The 7,650-nt window shown below is 37.8% G+C and overlaps 1 pseudogene; it reads left to right on the top strand.

Annotated features, from left to right (window-relative positions):
- Positions 1-890: 890 nt before the first annotated feature.
- LOC122479669 lies at positions 891-2,651 on the top strand (annotated as a pseudogene).
- The last annotated feature ends 4,999 nt before the right edge of the window (positions 2,652-7,650 follow it).

Here is a 7,650-nt window from a genome sequence, read left to right as displayed (position 1 = left end):
TTTATAGTTGGTGTCTTAAAAAACTAAACATAATAAATAACTGCCCTACTTGGCATTTATCCCAGAGACACAAATATCTGCACATGTATACTAACGAGCCTGACTCTCTGATGACAGCTTCCACGTGGTGTTGCTTCCCCCCTTTGCCTTCTGCCCCACATCAGATAAGAACTAGTGAGAAAGCCTGGGGCTCCCTCCTTAGGTCCTGCTGGGAGGGTCAGAACCTGAGAGCTGAGAAAAGCAGTACCCAGGGGAAAACAAGATCAAAAATCAAACAACTAAGCTACACCAGAAACTAATAAAAAATAAAAAGTAAACAAGCATAATTTAATAAGGTAAAAATCAATAATAGAAAAATCTGGTTCTGTGAATACCAAGAAAATGAAATTGGCACTTGTAATTCAGTGAAAATTGGGATTGAGAAAGGAGACAAAGATTATGAATAGAGGCAATAAAACACAGAAAAATACAAAATATTATGTATGACTTTGTATATATCTTTGACAACCTACAGAAAATGGATGTTCTTCCTGGGGTGACAGATGATTTTAAATAGCTCAAAGAGAAATAGAAAACTTGAAGAGACTAATTAAACTTTGAAGATATTGTAAAGATAGCTAGGGCCAGTTGTACAATTTAGCAAATTAAGAAGAAAAAAACATTCACTACATGTGGTGCTAGCTTTCCAGATTTCTGTTTTCTTCACAAGCCATGCTAGGCCCACACAGAAGCAACTGTCTAGCAGACCCTCAGTGGGCACTGATCTTGACACCACTTACTCTTGTGTGGGTGTCTTCCAGCACCAGAAAGTGGAAATAATTGCCAATGATAAGGGAAACTGAACCACCCAGTTATATCTACTTTACTGACACTGGTCATGTCGGTGGTGCTACAAAGAATTAAGTTGCAATAAACCCCACCAACACAGTTTTTGATACCAAATGCCTGATTGGATGTAGGTTTGATGATGCTGTTGTCCAATCTGATATGAGACAGTGGTCTTTCATGGTGGTGAATGATGCTGGAAGCCCAAGGTCCAAGTAGAATACAAGAGAGAAACAGAAGTTTCTATCCAGAGGGGGTGTCCCCTAATGGTTTTGACAAAGATAAAGAAAATTGCAGAGCCATACCTTGGGAAAACTGTTACCAATGCAGTTGACACAGTACCTGCTTACTTTAATAACTCAGAATCAGGCTACCAGAGATGCTAGAACTGTTGCTGGTCTCACTGAACTTAGAATCATCAATGAGCTAACTGCCGTTACTATTGCTTACATCTTAGACAAAAAGGTTAAAGCTGAAAGAAATGTGCTTATCTTTGACTTATGAGGTGATACTTTTGATGTGTCCATCTTCACTATTGAAGATGGGATCTTTGGAATAAAATCTATAGCTGGAGACACAAACTTAGGTAGAGAAGACTTTGACAAGAGAATGGTCAACCATGTTATTTCTGTGTTCAATCACAAACGTAAGAAGGACATCAGCCAGTACATACTGCTTGTGAACATGCTATGTGTACTTGTCTCCAGTAGCCATGCCAGTATAGAGTTTGATTCTCTGTATGAAAGACTTGACTTCTATATCTCTAATAATCATGCCCAATGTGAAGAATTAAATGCTGACCTGTTCTTTGGCACTCTGAACCCTATAGAGAAAGCCCTTCATGATGCCAAGCTAGGCAAGTCTCATATCCATGATTTATTGTCCTGGTGGGTGGTTATACCCATATCTCCAGTGTTTAGAAACTTCTGAAAAACATCTTCAATGGGAAAGAAATGAATAAGAGCATCAACCCTGATGAGGCTGTTGCTTATGGTGTAGCTGTCCAGGCAGCCATCCTTTCTGGAGACAAATTTGAAAATGTTAAAGATTTGCTGCTGTTGGATGTCACTCCTTCTCTTAGCTTTGAAATTTCTGGAGGAGTCATGACTGTCCTCATCAAGTGCAATACTACCAAACAGATGCGAACCTTCACTACCTACTCTGACAACCAGGTGTGCTCACTCACCACCTCTTCAGTTCAGGTGCTCATTCATCTTTATGAAGGTGAGCATGTCATGACTGAGGATAACAGCCTACTTGGCAAGTTTGAAGTCATAGCATATCTTCTGCCCCCTGTGCCATACCTCAGATTGAAGTCACTTTTGATATTGATGATAATGGCATCCTTGGTGTCTCTGCTGTGGATAAGAGTATGGAAAAAGAGAACAAGTTTACCACTAGTAATTACAAGGGTCATTTGAGCAAGGAAGATATTGAGCATATGGTCAGGAAGCTGAGAAGTACAAAGCCGAAAATGAGAAGCAGCAGGACAATGTATCTTCTGAGAGTTCACTTGAATCTTATGCATTCAACATGAAAGCAACTGTTGAAGATGAAAAACCACAAAATCAATGACGAGGACAAAAAGTAGATTCTTGGCAAGTGTAACAAAATCATCAACCAGCTTGATAAGAACCAGACTGCAGAGAAGGAAGAATTTGGACATCATAAGAAAGAGCCGAAGAAAGTCTGCAACTCCATCATTACCCAACTGTTACCAGAGTGCAGGAGGCATGCCAGGAGAAATGCTTGGGAGCTTCTCTGGTGGTGGAGCTCCTGCATCTGGTGGTGCCTCCTCTGGATCCACCATCAAAGAGGTTGAGTAAGCCAATCTGAGAATAGACCTAGCATTGTTCCACATAAAACATTGAAGGACCCAAATTTGTAGCAAATTCCATGGCAGTTTTAAAGTCGAGCTGCTATTGTAAATAAACTGGGCATCTTGATACTTGAATATGGAATAAGTGCACAGGGGAAAGAAATAAACATTGCACTTTATAAGCACTGTATTCTAAGTGGCAAATGTGATGCCTTAAATAAAACTGTGCTTAAAATTGAAAAAAAAATTAAAAAGGAAAACACGAACTATCAAAATTTAACTTACATTCCTGAAAACAACAGCGAACCCAAAACTACAGGTGAACCAGGAAAAGAGGAATTATCCTTAATCTGATAAACATTTTCTCCAAAAAAATCTAAAGAAACATCGTAATTAGTGGTAAAATACCAGCACGTTCCCATGAGACAGTTTTAAGAAAAAAATTTGTTCTACTCATTCATTCATTGCTACGAATTTTTATTGTACTGAAAGCTGTTGCTAATATATTAAATAAAACCAACCAAACAAACAAAATTTAGTATTAGAAAGGAAAAAGCAAAACTGTTATTTATTTATTTATTTATTTATTTATTATTTTTTATAGATCAGGTAGTTTATTTTAAACATATAAGGTATTCAGTTGACCAATTAATGAACTAACATGAATTCAATCGAAGAGATTAAATCAAAATTAACACAAACCTATAATATAATTTCCTATTGTAGCAGCAGGAACCAATAATAAAATTTTCTAGAAAAAAACCAATATTTCCCATTCACACTAGCAAAAAGAAAGATAAGCCATGTGAAAAACAAACCTCATGAATACATCAAGATAATAAAAAAAAACTAACAGATTAAAAAATCTGAACAAACAGGAACCCACACTGTATTTTTTACTGAGAAAGTTCTGTATTATAAAAATATTGGTTCTTCTCCACTTCACCTACACTTTTAGAAAGTCCCAATCTGACTTTTTGTTGCAAATAGTGGACTGAGCACAGGCATTTATATCTTCTCCCTCTCAAGATTTCATTTAAATGATAGCAAAGCAAGATGTAAGAAGACACTTGGAAAAGAGAATTTAACTAAGCTTAAGACAGAGGGAAGATAGACGCGTGCTCACAGCTTGGGAGAGACCTGGAACTGTGAGAAGGTAATAGTCTGTCCTGATCTACTCTGGGTCTTGTATTTGATGGCTATACGTATAGTGGAAGGAAAATAGAGAATTAAGTTCTGTATGTGGAGCAGTGACTCTCATCAACACACCATCACCCATAAATAATACAGACACATAAGAATATCAGTAGCTCGACCTCTTCTTTCCAGACAGAATTGTGGGAAGTTATAAAGAATTTGAACAATCTGGAGGAGAACTAGAGTGACTGATGAGGCCATTAGAAGGCCTGAGAAAAGCATGCAATATTCAGGTCCTGCGTCTTCTGTCACCCAATAATGTTAGCTAGGCTCCAACCTATTCATTTCAAAGTAAAGACCTCCAGTGGACAATCCTTACCCATGTGCATGTGCTCCCAACCAGGCTTATTGCTTCACTCTTTGATATGAAATTTAACAAGATAACCAAGGAAAACATTTAAGGAAAGACCACTGATGTGCCCCAAGGGGAACAACTACGGTTGCACACAGAAGATGTTTAATGAATATTTGCTGAAAAAGTGACTAGCCAAAAGAAAACTAACAAAAACTGACAGTAGAGAAAATGTAATTCAGGAAATAGAAAATATATGAACATACAAAACAAGAAATCTAGTATCCTTGGTGAAGTTGGGGGTGATATTCCTCCCATGAAACAGTAACAGTTATAGAAGTAAGGTAGACAAAAAAGAAGGAAGGAAGGGGGAGGGAGGGAGGAAAGAAGGGGGAAGAACAAACTGAAAGGGAGGGAGGAAGAGAGGGAGCTAGAGAGAAAGGAAGAGAGAGAGAAAGGCAGACAGAAAGAAAGGCAGAAAGAGAAAGGGAGGGAAGGAAGGAAGAAACTCTAAGATATTTTTAAGTTTAAAAAAATTAAAGTTTATTTATTTATTATAAAAAAGTTTATTTATTTATTTAATTTGAGGAAGGGGGCAGACAATGGGAGAGAGATAGAGAATCCCACGAAGGCTCCACACTATCAGCGTGGACCCAGCGTGGGGCTGGAAATCTGTGAGATCATGACCTGAGCCAAAAACAAGAGTGTGATACTTAACCGACTGAGCCACCCAGGCACCCCTCTAAGATTTTTTTAAATTTAGTTTTCTCTACACTGCCCCCCCTCAAAAGTTGAAAGATAAAATGAAGGAAAACAGAATACTGAATAAATGAGAAGGAGATAAAATACATAACAGGTCAATTTTGAGGATATACCGTGGTCACATAGTTCATTCCTTCTAGTGGAGTTCTGGAATTGTAGAAGAGTGTACCCTATAATATGGCCAGATGCATGTTCAGAGAGTCCATGTGCACATGAACACACATGCACACATACACACATGCACATGCTCTTGTGTGCATACACAATGCACATGTGTCCTCATATCCAGATGCATGCGTGCATGCACACACACACACATACATGTTGGCTCCCATGCACACATGCAGCTGCATTGCATGAGAAGTTGATGCACTGAAATAGCTAACCTGGATATTTTCATCTGTCCCTACTTTAGATGCCAGATTCCCACTGTTCCATGATCTCAAATCCATCCTGCAAGGATGGAAGGGACAGAGTGTGTGCACTGCTGCATGTGCACCCTGATTTGGGGGTGGAGGCACTATGAGTGAGCAAGAGTGAGGACACATAGGTATGCTCAGCCACATGCTACAAGTGGCTCCTAATGTGGCACTGATGCTCTGCCCCTGATTTAAAAACGACACTTGATTTCCACATCCACCATTTGGTTAAATTTAAGTGGATCATCTGATTGAACCCAAGATCTAGCATCCCTAATTCACTTCCACCCTCCCTCTAAGCCTTTCTGTATTCCCACCAAGTCCAAGGTCACCCAACCTGGCCAAATAGGTGGATGTTTATGTCTCTGGATATCCATGTCAAAAAACATTAACTTTGACACTTCAACAATCCTCAGAAGTTAATTTTTTAATTAATTTAAATTCAAGTTAGTTAACATACACTGTAATATTGGTTTCAGCAGTAGAACCCAGTGATTCATCACTTACACATAACACCCAGTGTTCATCCCAACAAATGCCCATCCCCCATTTAGTTTATCCCCCCACCAGACTACCCTTCAGCAATGCACAGTTTGTTCTCTGTATTTGAGTCTCATGGTTTGCTTCCCTCTCTGATTTTATCTATTTTCTCCTTCTCTTCCCCTATGTTGATCTGTTGTGTTTTTTAAATTTCACATATCAGTGAAATTATATGATATCTGTCCTTCTTTGACTGACATATCACTTAATACATTCTAGTTCCATCCACATTGTTGCAAGTGGCAATATTTCATTCTTTTTCATTGTCAAGTAATATTTCATTGTATATATATACCACATCTTCTTTATCCATTCATCAGTAGATGATGTTTGGGTTCTTTCCATAATTTGGCTTTTGTTGACAGCACTGCTATAAACATTGGGGTGCATGTGCCCCATCAAATCATCATTTTTGTATCTTTTGGATAAATACCTAGTAGTGGAATTGTTACATTGTTGGGTAGTTCTATTTTTAATTTTTTGAGGAACCTCCATACTATTTCCAGAGTGGCTGCACCAGTTTGCATTCCCACCAACAGTGCAAAAGGGTTACCCTTTCTCTGCATATTTGCCAACATCTGTTGTTTCCTGAGTTGTTAATTTTAGCCATTAAGCTATATGTGAGAGGAGCTAAAACCATAAGTTTCTAAAATAATACATAGTGAAATGTCTTCATGGTCTTGGGAATAAGCTAAAATTTCTTAGAAAAAGTATGGAACACATTCACCAAAGAAGAAAAAATAAAATTTACTTCATCAAAATTTAAAATTTTACTTGTCAAGTACACCATTTAAAAAGCAAAAAGACAGGCATAGACTGAGAAAAAAATGTATGCAATAAATATACCTAACAAAACTTTTATTCAGAATATGTAAAAATGTGCAAAAATAAATGAAAACCTATGACTAAATACAAAAATTAAAGAACTTGAACAGACACTTTTCAGAAGAAAATATCTGTAAGGCTAGTAAACATATGATTAGATAGATGTTCACATACATTAATTACTTATCAGAGAAATGCAAAAACAAAACAATACAAAACCCCCCAAAAAATGTGCTGTGGTGTATCACTACACACGCACTGGAATGGCCAAAATTGAGACTACAGGTAATCCAAATGTTGGGGATGGGGCAAATGAACCTCTCATGCACTGCTTTTCAGATTGTAAAATGTAAAACAACTCTGGGAAACTAGAAATTTTGAATTGAGTTTAACCAATTCTTACCCTATGTCCTCAAAATTCCACTTCTAGATGAATACATATATTAGTTTTCTAGGGCTGCCATACAAAGTATGAAAAATTGGGTGGCATAAAACAGAAATGCATTGTTTCAGAGTTCTGAATGCCAGAGTCTCAGATCAAGATATCAACAGAACCATGCTCCTTCTAAGGGCACAATGGAAAGAGCTCTTCATGTCTCTATCCTGGTTTTTTGGTGGTTCCTTGGCTTGTGGATATTCTCCAGTCTTCTCATGGCATTCTCCCTATGTGTGTACTTATGTTCAGCCCCCCTTTTATAAGGAAACCAGACATATGGGATTAGACACCACTCTGCTCCAGTTATGATCTTATCTAAATGAACTATAAATGCAGCTATGCTATTTCCAAATAAGGTCACATTCTGAGATAGTGGGGGTTAGGACTCCAACGATATGAATTTTGGAAAACACAGTCCAAGCCATAACAATACCCAACAGAAGTAAATGCATATGTTCACCAAAAGTCATATGTAAGACTGCTCATAGCAGTTTAATCCATAATAGTCAAAATTGAAAATAAACCAAAGCCCAAC

Source organism: Prionailurus bengalensis, chromosome C1, assembly GCF_016509475.1.
Source record: "Prionailurus bengalensis isolate Pbe53 chromosome C1, Fcat_Pben_1.1_paternal_pri, whole genome shotgun sequence".
NCBI classification, from domain to species: Eukaryota; Metazoa; Chordata; class Mammalia; order Carnivora; family Felidae; genus Prionailurus; species Prionailurus bengalensis.
Note: the sequence above shows the minus strand (reverse complement) of the source record. Positions and strands in the feature narration are given on the sequence as shown.